The sequence below is a fragment of the Pseudophryne corroboree genome, chromosome 4 (genome assembly GCF_028390025.1).
Source record: "Pseudophryne corroboree isolate aPseCor3 chromosome 4, aPseCor3.hap2, whole genome shotgun sequence".
NCBI classification, from domain to species: domain Eukaryota; kingdom Metazoa; phylum Chordata; class Amphibia; order Anura; family Myobatrachidae; genus Pseudophryne; species Pseudophryne corroboree.
In genome coordinates this window covers 425,986,163-426,005,983 of record NC_086447.1, presented here as the reverse complement: position 1 = coordinate 426,005,983, position 19,821 = coordinate 425,986,163, and positions in this window count along the sequence as shown.

The window sequence follows — 19,821 nt, the reverse complement described above, 5'->3', positions numbered from 1 at the left end:
GTATTGTGTTATTTTATAGGACTATCCGCACACAATATAGACAGCAAGAAATGTAGCAGAGTTGGTTTGCAAAATTGTGTTTTTGTCTTCTGATTTCAAAAATGTTGGTGTGTTTTTATATATTTATTTAAACAATATTATGTTAACAAACAAAAACAAAAATTTTTCACAGTGCGTAAAAAAACCACCACAGGCAGGACTCCAACCACACAGGCACAAGATGCGGATGCTGGAGATGCAGGTACAGTATACTTTGTGTCACATATTATGAGTCCAAAAGTAAAACCAAAACATTAAAGTTGTATTTTTTCTATAGAAACATCCACATCGCGACACATGATGCAAAGGCACCATCCCCAGGGGTCTGCCACTCGAAAACACAGGCCTCCCAAGAGTCACCGTCCTGTTGTCCGCACTACACATCCTTATTTCTGCAACAACGCAGCATCTCGAATGTGTCGCCAAAGCCACCAGTTGACATTTTGGGCAGTCCGCCAGCACAGGACCCACAATCCCCTCAGCTGTAGAAACATAATAACATTACTAAACATACTTACACAGTGACTTTTACACAAAATTAGCGTACCACACACTAATCCTCATACGGAACAACACCAGCAACCACATGGCTTGCAAATGTTAGGGGTTAACACCTCCTCTAAAAATAAATATATATATGTGTGTGTACACTTGAGGCATACAATAGTATTGTGCTTGAAAAAGTAAGCCTCTGAAGCATAATTGAAAGCTTACCCAGATTAGCATCCTTGCCAATGGTGAGTGTATAAATCTTTACAAGTAATGGGTAGATCTGGTATTCCATTCATATATGTATCCCAAACAAGGCAAATCTTGTTTTTTGCTTATATTATAAATATCTGTGTTTGTACAGTAAGCTGTTTCTTTGTATTCCTGTTTGTTTTGTGTTTGCCAACTAAAAAAACCAAAAAATACAATCCAACACATCGGCCTGGCATTACCGCAAATTGAGTATTGTTGCAAACGTGAAAAAAAATTGAATGACAAAATATCATGCATGTTCTAGACAAAACTATAAAGAAACATAACAGCATATATGTGTGCCGTTAATAAAGTGTTGTACCATTAAACCACATACAGATGCTGACAGCATGCCCCCGGATACCCAGCAGGACACAGATATGGAGGAAACGTTTATCCTACAACTCCAGCCAAGAGACCCAACCTAACCTACCATGCCACCTGTGAGTACGCCTCCACCACAAAGTTCACCTGCACTACAAATGAGTCCAACTACACCACAGGCTCAAACACAGGATCAGTAATTTTGGGACAGTTGGGCAACCCAACAGGGAAATAATCTGGAGTGTCTGCGCAGACAAAGCCAATTTCTTGCAAGTCTGCCACATCACCTTCCAAGAATAATTAGGAATAGCAGCCGACTAAATGTTCAAGTCAGCCGAATGGATAATACTATGGAACAAATGCGTGCTGACAACATACTAATGATTAATAGTTTTCAAAGAATCATGGATGAGCAACACCGTCAACAACAAAACTTCATACACATTATTCAAAATAACCAAATGATTACGTAAATTCTAAGCCACATAATATAAAATAACACTGCAGCAACCACCCAACTGAACGCAACTCTGACTAACCTGAGCCAGAACATCAGTTTGCTCCAAACGCAACAACCAAGCACAAGCTCAGGAAACACCACGCCAAGCATGACCCCAGTTACCTCCCCAGTAAGGAGATCAAGCCGAACAGGCATAAATGTGCCTGGCCAAGCCTCTGCAGGTTCCAAAGTTCCCCCCCAAAAATAATCTGCTCCTCTGCAGATGCAAACTGTTTGTGTCGAAAACACTGTCAGTTGCAGTGTATGATGAACATTGAAATTTTGCTTTGTACCAAAGTTTCAACATGCTTTACTGTATGTTAAATGTTTGAAGTCTGAATCACTGTCATTGTTACAGGAACATTCAGTCAGTTATTACACAAATTTAATAAAACACATTTTTCATCATGAGTAACCTGATTTGTTAAAGCCTCAAATAGAGAATACATGTATAAATATTGGGTATGTTTCTATTTATACAATGTGGAACTTACATATGTCTGAAATTAGTCTATTGCCATTATGTGTTGGTCAGTATCACTCAAATATGCAGGCAAAATTATAATGAAAAAAAAAAAATATCTTTGATATGTGAGGAAAGCTTAGTTCATATATATATATATATATGTAGCTAAATATATAAATGCATCTATATATATACTGTATATATATATATATAAATATATATATATATACATATACATATAGATACATAACTTTAACACAATAGGTATTAAGATACACATACATAGTACATGAACTCTAATTATATATATATATATATATATATATATAGAGAGAGAGAGATAGAGAGAGAGAGAGAGAGAGAGAGAGAGAGAGAGACATTTATATAGAAAAAGTATTTGGGAGGCGGAATAAACAAATGACTACAAGAACAACACAAACACATACTGTATACTTACCGCTAAAATGGTGCTGGATCAGTTCTTGCCTTACCTGCCTCCCTACATCTGTACTCAAAGTGTCGCCAGATGTTTCTAACTCCCCTACTTGCTGACTGTTTTCTTCATCATCCTCCTCATCCTCAACATGTGGCAGATGTTGATGAAAACACATGTTATGAAGAAAACAGCAGCAGAACACAATCCTAGTCACCTATAAGGGACTATACAACAAAAGGCCAGCAAACTTATCAAGACACCGAAACCTAGATTTCAGTACACCAAAACATCTTTCTATCACATTACACATGGACTTATGTGCATGATTGTAATTGTGCTCAGCACGGGAATCAGGACGGGACAATGGAGTCAGAAGCCAAAAGAAACAGCCCTATCCCCCATCACCTGAAAAAGTTATATAGGCTAGATTGTAAAGTATGTATTCGTTCACACATTAATGCCATAATGTTCATTTTGCTAAATTCAAAAATTACACACATATCTAGTTACATATCCAGCAGCCATCCATTGGGCATTTGTCCGGCATCAAATTTATCAAAGAGGGATGACTGACTGAGGATGAAGGAGTCATGGCAGGCACCATGTTAATCCGCAACAACACTCATAATTTTAAGGCTTGCATCACAAACCACCTGGACATTAGTGGAGTGGTCAAGATGTCTATTAGTATAAATTTACTATCTGCCCCTAGGTGGTCTCAGCTCAACATGTGTGCAATCTATGGCACAGAGCACATTGGGCATGCCAGCAAGCCCATAGAAAGCTACCCTGACTGCATGCCACTGAGATTCCTGGGTAGGGAAGCATATATAGGCATCTATGTGGGGTTGCAATGCATCCAACACCTGTGTGTACATTTGAAAAAATAAGGTGAGTAACATGAGCCCTAATAATAACAAGACTGTCTAATGTAACATTACAGATAAAATACTTTGACATAGAGGAGTATGTATGGTATACCTCACCTGATTTAAGTACATGGAAAAGGTTGGCTGTGAGATTCAAATGACATCGCCACACACAGCCTGAAAGCTGCCAGTAGCCATAAAGTGCAACATAGGAGTTTGTGCAGGCATGAGTCAGAGTGAGAGTGTGCTGTCTCAGGGTCTAGGCCAGTTTGACAAGGTTATACAGACGGAAAATGCTGTTTCTATAGAGCTGAAACATCTGTATGACCTTGTCATCGGCCAATGCATTTAAGTTTAAATGCCCCCTAAAAAACCGAGGCCTGCACAGCCTCCGCCGAACCTGTTCAACCTGTTCAGTTTCATGGCCCTGGTTTCTTCCAGACTGATGGAGCAGTCTCAAGAATCCCACAGCACACAAAAAATAACTGCTACACAGTCCAGCAGCCATTTCAGAGTGAGAGATTGGAATAATGTGCTTAGGCCCCTTTTAAAGGCACAAAAATGCAGGTGTGATTAATGGTGAAGTTGAAACACATGTAAACAAGCTTCTCAAAAGCAGGTCTATTTTTCCCCCACAATTTTTAACGATTTGCATTTATGCACGGTCGCAATTGCCCTTTCACTGTGGAGATTGCAAATACGAATGTTTGGTAAATTACCATGTTGTATACCTAAACAGCCGTGTTTGACCGATGGTGTTTTCAATCGTATTTGTGAACTCTGCCATCAAAAAATACGATTGCCATCCTCTCTGCCGAGATTTGTGTTTAGTAAATTCCCGAGATGACTGTTTGAAAAAAATAAAAACACGGCCAAAATCGGAACCTTAGTAAATATACCCCACTTGTATGAGTTGACTAAAGTCTCTGTACCAGAACCCGTCATACATTCAGATTAGACAAAACTGTCATTCCAACAATTGTTAGATGACCTTATAGCAGCCCCTGCCATGGGGTTACCTAATTACAAACAATTTTTTCCCTGTTATGTCATGAATACCTTGTACATGCCACAGTTACAGGATGGTAAAAAAAGGATAGTAACTCACACAGTTACAGGATGGTAAAAAAGAACTGTTGCTTACTAAAGTACCAAATTAGACTCAGAGGCAAAAGAGCTACCTGTATGCCTGAGAGCAATAGCAGCAACAGCAGTACTTGTAGACAAGTCTGCAGACATTTCTTTAGGCTGTGAACTTGCATTTTACTTTCCCCATGCTGTGGCATCCCTACTCATCTGCCAGAAAACCTGACAGGTCACTGCTGCACTCCTATAAAAATGGGAATTGGCACTCAGTTTGCCCACAAACATAACTCTAATTAACTGTAATGTTTTGAACCCAGCCACACTACCGGTAAATAAAACTAATTTCATATAGAGGAATGTGGAGTGGATCAAGACACCTTTCATGATTGTTTGAAACATCTAGATGAGCAGTGTTCCCCAAGGGTGGACCTGGAAGAAACACCACTGCAAAATCCTGACCTACTTTATTATGTTGATTGCAGTTGCCACAGACAGACAGACAGAAACCGGGTCTGACCAATAAGGGTATAATGTGGTGGATGACACAAAACAATTTTTTTCTTCCCCACTTCCACCCTTGCACTCAGCACAGCTGGCAGAACATAAAGCATGCCAACTGCCTTAAGGAAAAACTGTAAATATATACACATACAGTAGATATGTGTTTGGTCTCGTGTTCAATTTTGGCAAACTGTGGAAACAAAGAGGCTTTCTGACTGCCACAGGCAATCCAATCACACATGCAGAAGTAGTAAAATATTTTCTGGATGCTACACAACTACCTTCACAAACAGCAGTCATTAAATTCAAGCTCATATGACTGGACATGATGACATTACTAAAGGGAACCATAGGGTAGATGCCGCTGCAAAGTTGGCAGCCCAACAAGGAGGTCAAAACAGAAAATGTTTGCATAATTACTGATGTATGTATACCAAGTGAGCAGACATTAATCAATATTCAAATAGTTTGTAATTTTCAGGAAAGGACTAAGAGCCTAATTCAGCATGGATCGCAAAAGCTAAATCTTTCTCTAATGGGCAAAACCATGTGCACTGCAGGTAAGTCAAATATAACGTGCAGATAGAGTTAGATTTTGGTGGGGTGTGTTCAAAGTGAAATCTAAATTGCAGTGTAAAAAGAAAGCAGCCAGTGTTTACCCTGCACAGAAAGAATCTAGCCCATCCAAATCTATCTCTCTTTCCACATGGTACATCTGCCCCACCTGCAGTGCACATGGTTTTGCCCATTAGAGAAAGATTTTGCTTTTGTGATCCATGCTGAATTAGGCTCTAAGTGGGAAAATTAAAATTGTGCTTAAGACAGTGATGGAATGTTGCACAGCTCTGAAGGTAAGCCTGTCACCCCCAAGTTATTCTTGCCAACATTGTCACAGCTTTCACGTGGACTGAGCCATGCAGGTTAGACTTGGTAAGTCTGAACGAGAAATACTGGTATACACCTTGCTTTGCAGCAGTTACAACCAAATACTGTGCTTTTTCTTCATCTGCTTGCAGAAGAATGCAGGGAAACCAGTAAAGACAATATCTTCACAACTTCCCCATATGACTTGTCCTTTCTAAATTATACAAATTGATATCATGCAGATTCCAAAGATTAGGATGCTTCAGTATGTATTGGTTTGTGTAGACATATTCAATGGCTGGATAGAGGGCTATGTTGTAGCCAGTGCAACAGCATCAATAACAGCAAATAAATTGGTAAAGGAATTTGTCTGTAGGTACAGCATAACACATGTGATATCCTCAGACCACGGCACACATTTTACGGGACTAGTGTTTAAAAAGATGTGCCAACTGCTTGGATTTAAGCACCATTACATATTGCATATCATCTACAATCTAGTGCCAAAGTGGAATGTCACATTAGGACTATTAAGAGCAAACTGGCCAAAATATGTAAAAAGACTAGTTTGCAGTGGCCAGAAGCTTTTAAATTAGTACTACACTCAATTAGAACAACCCCTAGGGGATAATTAAATATTTCCCCTTATGAATATTGTTTGGAAGACTGCCCAATGTTGTTGTTTTACTCGTATATGAATTCAGTAAAATAAATTACTTAAATGTGAACTATCTCAGTTCATTAAGCAACCAGCTGAAGAGGATATATGCTACTGTTACAAGAACACAATTATATCAGATAACATACATAAATAAATAGATATGAATATCCAGAGGGCGCTCACAATTAATAATTTGTTTTAATAATAAGATAACATATATAACACACATAAATTATAATGATTAAAAATTCAGCATATCAGTGGTTATTAACCATGAATAAAAATGGGGAAATAAAAATTGATGTCCACAGACTCTTTCCTGATTAGGACGAATTGATTGGGTTGATCCAAATAAATATTGCTGCACAAATGGTTTGATAAGTTCAAGATGATATATGAGGGTCTGCTCTATGCTTCTACCTCTTGTAACTCAGCACTGTAGAGAGATTAGGATGAATTGGCCAACTTGCAGTTCATTTAGGGAAGCATTTGGCAAGCATACCCCATTGGCAGAAGGCGGGAAAAGAGGGAGGGCGAGACCCACAATCGTCCTAGATCAACTGCTGCAAAAGTTTCTGTATTGTGCTGTACAGCTCCAGTGGTTGCCGTGGCTTGATGACGTGCCATTGGTTGTAACCTCACGTGTGGCCGCTTCGTGGGTGGGCATTACGAACTGTAGGTAGATGTGCAGGAGAAAAGTCCGTGGCAGGGGGTCCCCAATAAAGTGCTTCACGTGTTTCTCCGCTGTTTAACAGTAGCGGTTTCTTCAGAAGCAGTGTTATGAGAACTCAATCAAGCCCTGTGGAAGGTGCTTGTCATGAACTTTAACCTGGTGATGAGGTAATGGTCAGAAATTTCCTGAAATCAGACTCTTTGAAAGACCAGTGGAAATTACCTTATGAAGTCTTGCTGACAACTCCAACTGCTGTTAAGATAATGGGGAAGATGTTGTGGATTCACGGTTTCTAGAAAAGTTGTATCTCCTGAGCCAGCACAAGCAGAGGACATTTTTCCAGATGTGGCCTTTTCACTTCACCGGTAAAACCTGCAAGTGAGTGGTTGGGGCATAATAATCCCTTGAACCACTTGCCAATGTAGTAACTCTGTGGAGGGTAAATAACTCCTAGACAAGTACTGTGAAGATCAAACACTACTCTGAACAAAATAAACCAAGTACTATAAGGGGGCATACTCGCATGGGCAGCATTAGTGGTTACATCAATATTTGTCGTAGCTTTGATTGAGGTTGGTACATTTACTGCAGATCCTGTGAGTAACATGACTAAGGATATAGGTATCAAATCTAGGTTTTACAATAATGGTATGCTATGAAGAATATGTGTACAGAGAACCTGGCATAAGGAAGAGCATAGGGATTTGTTTACAGATAACTCAATAATAGAAATGCATAGTAAACTTGCAATAGCTCTTCATAAGAGTAAGTGTTGGATATGCACTATGAGTGTAGAGGCAGGCATTCCTATATTAGCTCATTTCATCAGCCCTACAGTCATGATAGATAGGGAATGGTCCTGCATAAATGGACAAATGAAGTTATTACTGTACAAATAGTGCCCCCAAGCTGCAGTCTGTAGTAGACTACCCATACCTTGATGTGTCAAAAGCAGGTTTATTGAATGCACCAGCCTTAAAGGTAAATGTTTCTATAGGTAAACCAGAGTTCTGTGTAAATATGAATGACAAGCATAGTATTGACAAAAAGCGCACACACAAGAGAAGAGGTAGTGTCAATACTTCAGTCATAAAAGGCTAGGATTTAGGGTATACTATATTCACAGGATCTACATTTGTGACTAAAATGCCAACTAACTGTTCCATTGGAAACCTCAGTTCCTATTGGTTCTCAGTAGATAATGAATGGTTATTGACAGTGAATGAAAGAATGAAACATTGTTCCGATTACAAGAAGGCAGATGCACTTTGGACAATAATACCAATGCAGATGCTGTAGGAAATAATACAGCCCTCTTTATGATATACAGTATCTGGGATTTATCTATACTAAGATAGTGGATATGCCCTTGCCTAAAGGAATATACTGGGTATGTGGAAATTGGGACTATTCATGGATCCATTTGGGAGCCAGTAGACAATGTGCACTCTCATAGGTAGTCCCTTTTGTAAGAGTGCCTTACAATTTAGATCAATACCCAAGGAACATACTGGTGGATCATGATCTGGTACCCGATGCTTGACATATTTAAAACATCATAGTAAAAGAGAAGTAAAGAAAGGAGATCTCCTTTATGTTTTTAGATGGTGAACATAGTGCTGGTACACCTTTCCTCTTTTCAACTATCTATCTGGTAGAGAATTCCTTGTTTAAGAAACTGACTGTGTGCCTAATTCAGACCTGACCACTGTTGTTCAACTTTAGAAGATTATTGATCAACTGCACATGCATATGGATCATAGTGCACACGCGCAAGGCCAAACTGCAAAAGAATACAGCATCTTTTTTGATAGCTAGGTGTACGCAAGTTGATTGACAGGAAGCGGACATTTTGGGGGTGGTTACTGGCCATTTTCTGAGAGTGTCAGGAAAAATGCAGGTGTTACCAAGCATTTCAGTTCCTGCACTGAACAGCTTGTTTCTATTGCACTGTAGGAGTAGGTCCTGGGCTATGCACAGACTGCACAGACTGGAAAAAACAATCAATGGTGAGTGAGTTGCGAGCAGATTTGCAGCTGACTGACATTTGCAAAGCTTTTTGCACGGCGTATGCAATCTTGAACGGGGCAGGTATTCACTGTGTCTGGGTGGCGACTATCTGATCGCAAATCTCTGCAACCTTGCAGAGGAGCGATCAGGTCTGAATTAGGCCCAATGTTAAATCATATGGAAGGGGAATTGGTGGTTTCAATTAACCAAACAATGGAAGAGCTTGCCCATGTTCGGAAAGTTGCCCTGCCGAATAGAATGGCATTAGATCAGTTGTTGGCAACAGAAGGTGATACATGTGCAGTAGTGGGACAGGAATGTTGAGATTAGTGTGCACATGATGAAAGAAGGAGAATTGCAAAAGCAGTTAATAGAGATAGGAGCTGGAGAAGGTTGGGATCCCCTTGGATGGTTGGGTATTGGCATAGCTAAATCCTTGTCTGGCATAGTACATTGCATCATCTTTGGTGTAATCACTGTTGGCCTAATATATCTGACAAATAGATGTGGACCCCAGGTTTGTTAACAATGTTGTAGGGGATTAAGAAAGTTAAAGGCACAGGAGAAGGAAATGACCATTGTTGTGATAGATTTAAATACTGCCACAGATGATGAAGTTCAGGATGAACAAGAGACACAAGTTACATACTGTTTGTTGACATGCAGAAATCATCATATGAAAGTTTAAAGCTAATGGAAGGTGATGCCATCTATTAGACGTTAGACAGAAGTCAGGTAGCAGGAGAGAATAGCCAACATGTGAATTTAATATCTGAACTAGGTGAGGAGAAAGTGGCAGAAAATGATGATGAATATATCAGGCCTGAATTAGAAAGCAGATTCAATTAACTGTATTACCACCCAATCAGCCAATACCAGAAGGTTCATATAGAAACATAGGGACTTCCTGATTGATGCGGTGTGTGTCATCATTTGATCCAATCCCTGTGAACTACCTTTTCCTTTGTTGTATGTTAACCTAACCCTCACTAGAAATTCTGAGTGGAATGTTTCTGATTTGTGTAGTAGAATGCTGAGTATATCTGCAGAGAAAGGAATTATATGGATTATTTAATAAAATGGAAGCTGTATGGTTCAATTGTTTGCTTCAATATGTAATCATTTGCTTTTAAATGTAACTTTTGATTTAAGGCTGATTTTTTTTAAGAATTAGGAACATAGATTCTGCAGAATAAGGAAGTATCTTTGAAAGTACAGTATTTCAAAAGATGTGGTCGGCTAGTGGTTGTCTAGTGATCTATATGTAACCCTGACTAGGGGTTAAATATATATGTGAACTGATATAGGCAAAAGTAAAGTAACTTTATAATTTATAGATTCACACATTATATTATTCTACATATTAAAATATAACGTACATAATGTCAAAAGATACAAAATTCATGTATGTATTCCAGCCATGTGTGTTTTTATTGATATGTATTTACATACATGCTAAAATGTATTGGATGTTAAACTTATTACTCTGTATTAACGTGTATATTGGTGGCCAGTGGTTTGGGCTTGAGATGTGGTGATTGCTTGTGGGCGGGACCTTACCTCAGCTGACAGGGGTCATGTGATGTGCTGCCAAGAGTATAAAAGAGCTGTCAGCTGTAATTGACAGCTAGCCTGGAGATACCTCACTTCAGTGATCACCCCCTGTGCCTGGATGGCTGGAGCTGTAACCATCAGAGCTGCGAACATGCAGCAAGGCAAGAGTGTGAAGCCGGAGAGGCAGCTGGGAGCGTAGCAGGGGCTGCAAGCAGTGACGACTGGCCAGAGTGTGGATCCCCCATGTTGCGCTCAGCCGCTCACTACCTCTGGCTGCTTGCACTGCCGACAGCAATGGAACTGTACTGTAAACATCGGCAGTGCCAGGAGCTGTGGGATAGTGCAGACAGGGCAGGGTGGCCTAAGAGCAGCACAAAGTGGGGATTAGCCTTGCAGTTTTACCTCAGGCAGTGACAGTTCTCAGAGGACACAATGCAGAGTGGCTTCAGTCACAATCCCCAGCCTAGCAACAGGTCTCAGCAGCCTTGTATATCAGAGTTAGCAAAGACAGAAAGCGTCATGATTGGCAGGAAGTGCATTCACTGGCCACCAATAGAGATGTTTGAGGGAGGAGTCAGGGGAGGGCCATAAGCTACAGCTCAGGCTAATGGTTGAAGACTCAAGCAGAGGTCTGTAATTCACAGCATGCACTTCAGCCAGGCACTCTCCCTCTTACATAATAGGCAGGAGATACAGACTGTAGCCACAGCTTGATCAGGCATGGTAGTACCCCTTTCAGACTGCCAGCTTGTAGCCCGGGTTAATGAACATTAACTCGCAGTAACCCGGGTTGCTTTGTGGTCTGAAAGGGCCCAGGGGAAATATCCCAGGTCAAGCGACATGGTATTTCAACCCTGGTAGTGACCAGGGTTGAATATGGTTTTAACCCATGTTGCTGTGCAGTGTGAATGGTTGAGGTGACCCATTTCCCATTCATACTGTGTGGATGGGCAGCGCTTGGAGATCAATATGCCAGGCTGAGGACACCTGTGTGAAAGGGGTCTCAGCGGGTCGCACCCATGAAGCACCCATGTATGGCTACCGGGTTCAACTCGTTATATGCGGTCTGAAAGGGTTATTAGTGAGACTGCTTTTTGGAGTAATACAGTGCAGTACCAGTAGAAATGACAGTAGAAACAATGAGGACAAGAAAGGCAGCATGGTCAAAGCAGTCAATGACAGGAAAGCTCTATCAGTTGGTAAGGCAGTTAAATCACACTGCACACCATATAGTACATGCTGCAGAAAGACTAGAGCTCATAATAGCAACAAGGAACTTTGTATACAGTATATTTATCTGCATTGTAGATATACAGTATTCCTCAGGCAGCTCAAGTGTTATAGGAGAGCAGAAACTGGAGTATTCATATGGGTTAGTGTGATACTCTAATATATACTGGTTGCAGGACATACAGGTTTAATGCAACGTATCCCAGCTTCATCTAGTGGCTAAAAGAAACCACTCCATTGTAAGCTGTGCTGTCTTAGCCCACGGCCCATGTCTCCAGCAGCATCCGGTTGCCAGGTGACCAGGATGCTTGTGTACTTTCATTCCCGCCCGCCAGCTCCATGGAGACCAGGACACCCTGCCTATGGCAGGATAGGGGAGCTCCGCTTGGCACCCTATTCAGTTGCCTAGACATAAGGCAGACAGGGACAGCTGTTGGTTATTGGAATTAGGGGAGGCTGGTGCTCAGTCTGCTTGTTGATTGATTCATGCTCCCTTTTTATTTCTGGTCTGCCTCTCAATTGGTGCTGGTCATAGCCTCTGATTGCAGCAGTAGCCTTTGTTACGTGGAGTCTCAGTACATTGATTTCTCCAGCTGTACTATAATACTTGTTTCAGACAGTTTTCCAGTTTCCAGCCTTAGTATCTTTGCTCTAAGCTCTTGTTATATTTATCCCTGTTATACTTTGTAGTTATTGCTCCACCCAGTCTGGAGGCAGCTCCCCAGTTAGGGGTTATTTCCATTACTCCCTCTGTTTCTCTCCCTCCTCAGTTTCGTCACTCTCTTTTCTTCCGTACCTCAACTCTAGCCTTATCTTCATTGTTTGCCTTCCCTTAGCTCTGCCCATCTCGGCTTTGCTGTATAGTGCATTTCTGGTACTCTCTCTCAACTGCATTGATTCAGGTCACTCAGGGGTTGAGCTCATACTACCACCAGTAGTGTAAGTCCTGGTGGGCATCCCAATACCAGTAGGCGCATAAAGCCTTATATGAAAAGCGGCTCTTATAGGCATGAAGACCTGCTGGTGGGTTCTATGAATTTCAACCTCGGGTGTACAGGGGTCACTGCACACTTGCACCAATGTCCCATGCCCTGGCTAGCAGGTACATGGGGTTTAGAAAACTGTGGTCTCAGTGCTTCTATCATAATACCCTGCCTCACAGAGCACACAGCACTGCACATGCTAGCAGCATTGCTTCTACCTGTCGGCCAGTGTTGACCAATGCTGTCAGGATGGATTTCACTTCCACTTTCAAATTGGTGGGCACGGTGCTAGCAGGGAAAGGGGCAGAGCTATGCAAATTATATCTGTACTGTCGTACGGCTTCTCCCTGGCCTCAGTGTTTGACGTGGGCGGGTCACAGTTGCACTGCAGTGTAAAGTGTGTGGCGGGCGGTACAGTGTACCCACTGCCAAATTCTTATGGGTACGCGTACCTGCATACTTCCACCACTGGACTCCACTGAAATGGAGGTGGGAACACACAAAATGTTGCGTACCCAAAAGCCTTCGAATAGCAACATTGATAACTGAAGGCAAAGTTTAAACCCATCTAGCAAAGGCAAAGTGGTTATAAAAGTGAACAGAAATAAAAGCTGGGGATCAGGGCTACTGGCAACACCACGAAAACAAAAATGACACTGGGCAGCCACCTCATGGGTGTGTTGGAAGAGCTACTAAGCTACTAATTATTTTTAATATGTTGACAGTTTCATCCAACTCATTGATAAATTAATAACTGGAAAATTACTTCAGCAGTTATTTATAAAAGGGCATCAACTCCTTTCCCTATACCACCGTTAGTTGTTTGAAATTATAATTAGAAACGTTATAACCCCTATGTAACTATTTTAATATTGCCATTAAAGAGAGAAACCTCAGTTCTTACCGCAACCAAAACAGTACATTTACTTTATGCACTGGTTTTCAGGTAAATATAAAATTAGTGTTGCTGTATTCTTGGTTTACAGGGCACAAGGTATTTATGATCACGTGCGTCTCCCCAGACAGTGCTATTTCATTTATATTTCATGAGGACGTTGCGTATGAGGATAGCTTGTAAATAAGCAAACTAAGCCTAGATTTAGATCTAAACATTTTCCCATTACTTTATTCCCAGGTATGTGTCTGGAATCATTAGCTGTATTAACTCATGCAATGTTAGATCATTTAACTTCAGTATCCGCATGTACTTGAAATGTGACTGAAGTCATTAGCTCTTGATCAATGATACAAATTTGATGACACTATACTAAACCGACTGCCATCAACTCTGACTCTCAGTATTCCTCTATTAGATTACAAATTAGCTTACATGGATCTTGTTAATGGGCTACAACATATAGTATATTAAGAGACTGAAATTATATGCATTATTGGCAAGAGACAGAGGTGACTGTTCAATATGTAATCCTTCTGTATCTCTCTGCAGCATTTGATGCTGTGAGCCATTAGATTCTGATAAGCACCTGCAACATTCTGTAGACTGGATGGCACAGTCCTTAGCTGGTTCAAATTATTTATTACTGGCAGATCACAGAGAGTTTCTTCTGGATTATACTCCAGTCTGTTTCTAGATAATTTGGCTCCCAGTGTGAACATTAAAAAATGCACCCCCCCATAGACATTGTAAAGATAAAATATTTGCGTGCGCCCCTCAAAGGGACGTGGCCTGCGGCAGAAGGCGTGTTCTTGCAGGAAAAGACTACCTTACTTACACTGCCATCTATCTGGGTATCCCAGCAAAAGAATTTTAAAGAAATCAAATTATATTGATACAAAAAAAAAATTCAGACTGTATAAAGAAAAGGTTACAAGTCTCCATGCAAAGTAGTCAGCAGATTTTTTCAGCCAAACTTAATTTATGGAAATACTAATAGGCATCCTCTTGTAATGAAACTCTTTTTTATATTACCAAGTATTGACCGTGACAAGTACCAGTGCTGTTTCAAGACAATTTGTCTCCAAGTACGAACACTGTTCATACCTGCCAGTCTTGTAAATGTCCCTCACAACATGGCCATGCATCCTCTAGCAACCATCAGAAGTGTCTCCTTTGAGGCAGCGCCCATTTTGGGTGGGGAATTTTCAACAGTATTCCATGTGGACAACAAGATTGCATGGAATACTGTTTCCAAGAGACAGTGGGTGTGGCCGCAGGTGCCACCATGCAGTTGCATGGCTCATCTGCCCTAGAAATGGCCATGACGAGTACAGATTACTATGATGAGTACAGAATGTCCAAGTTGTTCATTCCAACTTTTCCTCCTTCAGTAGATGTTGAAGTATAATTTCCAGCTTCTTAACTCTCTTCTGGAGGTCATGGTAGCCATTTTTCACATATTCTGTATCTTGCAAGATCATCCATCACCAGCTTCTCAGTCAGACTTATACTGTAGGCCCTGTTTCCTCCAGTTTTGCCCACAGACAGATACAGAGAACTGTATGTAACATTGATGTAGCTACTGTATGATAGACACATCAACACCCACTAATTAATAATATAGCATGTAATGCTTGTATACCTGCTGGACACCATTGTTCAGTTTGTATTTAAAAACTCACACTTGGAAGCTTGGTTTATTTTTTTCCCCGTGAATCCTATTTACTTTTCCTTATAGTAGTAATACTAATTCAATGATTTGCCTTTCACTAAATAGGACTCAACCTCCAATCACCTGTACTGGAGAAGTTTATTAATTATTTATTATCTATTTCTACTTTTTAAAATTATCAATTTCTATTGGACTGAAGCCTATAATTTGCTTGTTATAGAAGTAATTATTAACTTATTAATTAATTATCAATATCTACTTTCTACAGTTATCAATTTCTATAGGCCTGAGGTCTATGATTTGCTAACCTTAGAAGTTTGTTATTAACTTATTATTAAATTGTCAATTTAAAAATATACTAGGTTAATTTGCGCCCAATTAAAGTAACCCTAGTTTAAATGTATGTGGTGTACTTATGGTAGGGAATATGGACTATGGTAGGTTAATTTGCTCCCAACAAAATTAACCCTAGTTTAAATGTGTGTTTTGTACTTATGGTAGGGAATATAGATTGTAAGCACCACTGGGGCAGGGAATGGTGTGAATGGCCAAATATTTTCTGTAAAGCGCTGCAGAATATATGTGTGTGCTACTGTATACAAATAACTGGTAATAAATAAATAAATAAATAAATAATTTCTATTTTTTACAATTATCAATTTCCATTGCCCTGTGATTTGGAGAAATGTTGGTATGGTAATATATTTTCTACTGGGCTTTTACTATTAGTTCTTGATTATAAATGTGCTATAAGATTTTAAACTGTCACATGTTTGTGCCACTGCTTTGTTGCTTAGTTTAGCCAGCAAGCTTGCTCAATCCTTTGGTCAATATTGTTGGAAACAATATTGTAAGCTCTGAGGTGGTCAATATTGACTGCAAAGGAATTTTATTAATGTTAATAAAGCAAGTCCAATTTACATTACAGTACAGTATATTGCCAAAACCAAAACACAATAATGATTTAGATCGAAAAATAAAACATGGGTGTCTGTGCAGAATTCTATTTATAATGTAGTTATATATTGTATTTACTCATATTATAACCATTTAATGAGGTGCATTAGGGAAATTCTGATCAGCATTTCTTGTCAGTCGAATGTGGGCAGTTACACTGTGAATAGTATTATGTTGCCAGCTGGCTCATGTTTCATACTATCAGGGAAATACCGGACGCTCTGCTATGGAAGGGTCCTTTTCACAGCTAGTTCCTGAATGTCTAGCACAGTGGTTCCCAAATTGGTCCTCAGGACCCCACACGGTTCACGTTTTCCACGTTACCCAGCAGGTGCACTGTGTATCACCAACTGTCACATTTTTAAAATCTACAGGTGACCTGCAAAACATGAACCGTGTGTGGTCCTGAGGACCAAGTTTAAGAACCTGTGGTCTAGCTGATAGCAAACTCAAGAACTGAAGTGTGTCTAATATCACAATTTACTCTAAAGGGTTAACTAGAGGAAAGATCCCTCACTCTCACAGACACCCCCCCTTCATTACCTTTCTGTGAAACCCATTGTCTCAGTAAAGTAACCAGTAGACAAAATGGCACATATACCACAGAGAATAAGCAATAAACAAGTTGAAGCTTCTTCCCCTTTCTGGGTCACCTAATGCCATGAGACATCTGAGCAGTGCCGGCGCCATTGGCGTTTCTATAATGGGTGCAGTGTGTGCGGTGCACGCAGGCCCCTGAGTCCCGGGGGGGCCCACGCCGCATACACTGCACCTGTATCACCTATACTTACCTTTCTGGAGTCCATCGCTGACCATGTGTGGGCCCCCTCCTCTCCCGTAGCCGTCGCGACGCTGCTAGCGCACTGACCGCTAGAGATTCTGGCACAATGCCAGAGTCTACAGCGCATGCACAGGACTCCGAAAAATGGCGCGGCGGCCATTTTTCAGAGTTATGCACATGCGCTGTAGACTCTGCTATGCACTACAATACATCAGATTTTTGGAACAGAGGAATTATTATACATAAACCAAGGTTCCCAGATTGTATCAAACCTACCAATCTATCGTGCAATGATGCAGTGATCTTCTCCATAGTAAAAATAAACCAAATTTTAGCAATTACCATGCTTAACGGTGGAGGTTCAGGGTTTTTCCAACATTTAGCCATTGTACATCTTACTGCATGGATAACCTTATTGGCATTTTCATTAAGACCATCAATAGGGATGCTCAATAATGCAGACCAGGGGCTGAGTGAAATTGGGATCTTAAAAATATTACCTAATAGTATCTCAAATTGACTTTAAAATATACTCATTTTGTGGCAATTCCACCACATATGTATAGAGCCCTCAATTTGGCCACATACCCTCCAACACATAGGTGAGGACACATGGGAGATCTTATTTAGTCTTCAAGGAACCAAATGCCATCTAGTATAAAGTTTATATAAATTCTCCTTAATTGAGGAGAAAATAGAAGATTGTGCTACATTCTGCCTAATAACCTTCCATGCTTCCTCCTGCGGTGTGGATCCCAAATCAGTCTCCCACTTACTTTCATGGGAAAGAATCCCTCCATAGTCCGTAAAACATAATAAACCATAAAGTACAGAGATAATATCCTGTTTCATTGGTGTATAGAGACACATTTTTTCAAAAGAGTTTAACTGCCTGGAAACCTTTCCTTAGGGAGAGAATAAAGAAACGAGCATAGTTGTAGATATTCAAAAAGCACAGGGCAAATTATTCCATATTTATTAGCTATGTAGTCTACAGAGCACCATGCATTACCCTCAATAAAATCAAAACAAGTCTAGGGCGTGATGGTAAATGTAACCATGAGGGTGACTGCAAAAGGGATCCTGGAGGGAAATCTGGATTATCCCAAATTGAAATAATGGGAGATGGGCTTGAAGAAAGGCCATACCATCGGGTGCAAAGAAGCCACACAGAACAAGTTAGTTTGGTTGTGGGAGAGCATACTCTCAGTGCCGGGTGTGAATTGGCTGCAGATAAAAGGGAAGCTAATGGAGAGACTTTGGCTTCTGCCAATTCAATTTGTATCCAAGGTAACGTAACAGATTGTTGGAACCAAATTAGAGCTTGACTTCAATGGTTCGCTTGATAGTATTTTCAAATATCAGGCAGCCCTGTACCCCCGCTTAATGCATTTCTAATTAAAATAGAGGTTTTAAGTCTAGCCGGTTTGTCTAGCCATATAAATTTAAGTATGTTTCTTTGCAACCAACTCAAAGCCTCCTTTGGAATATGCACCGGTATTGTTTGTATCAAATATAACAGCCTAGGTCAGTGATGGCTAACCTTGACACTCCAGCTGTTGTTGAACTACGCATCCCAGCATGCCCTGCTACAGTTTTGCTATTTGGCCTTGCTAAAACTGATGCAGGGCATGCTGGGATGTGTAGTTCAACAACAGCTGGAGTGTCAAGGTTAGCCATCACTGGCCTAGGTAATACGTTCATCTTTATTGTGACTTTTCAGCCAAATCAAATAATTATTTGTGACCTCCAAGTTTGTAAATCAGCTACAATAGCATTAATTAAAGAGAGCTGGAAAATGTACTTTATAACGAGAACCATAAGAAAGCGTAATATATATTCCTAAATATTTTATTTTCTTAGTACACCATGTAAAATAAAATGTCTAGCTAGTAAGGCCCTAGTATCCTCTTCAACATATAAGGGAAGAGCTTTGGATTTAAGAAAATTGATGCGATAGCCCGATATCGGAATATATGGATAAGATCTGAAACAGGTTAGGGATAGATGTATGCGGAGATGCTAATGTAAGGAAAACATCATCTGCGAATAATGGTAACTTATATTCAAGGTCCCCCACCCTAATACCCTAAAGTCAGCATTAGCACGTATCAGACAGTCTAGAGGCTCAATCTTCATTACACATATTAAGGGGGAAAGGGGTCCCTTTGCTAATCATAAACAGATTGGAATCTTTTCATTCACCCTTACTCTCGCAGTTGGTTTAGAGTATAAAGCGTGGATACCTGATAGTAGGCTTCCTCCCAGGCTGAATCTGCACAAAGTTGCAAACATGAAGAGCCATAAGATCTTATCAAAGGCATTTTCTGCATCTAATGACAAAAGAATAGAAGGTATCTTATATTTATTGATCACATGAACAAGGTCAATTGTTCTCTGAGTATTATCTCTAGCCTGTCGGCCTGGGATGAAGCCTACTTGATCCGCATGGATCAACTGAGGTAAAATCATATTTAATCTTAGAGCAAGGATTTTAGAAAAAAAGTTTGATGTCATCTCAATGAGATAGGACGGTAGGTAGAGCATACATTTGGATCTTTCCTGGGTTTATGAATC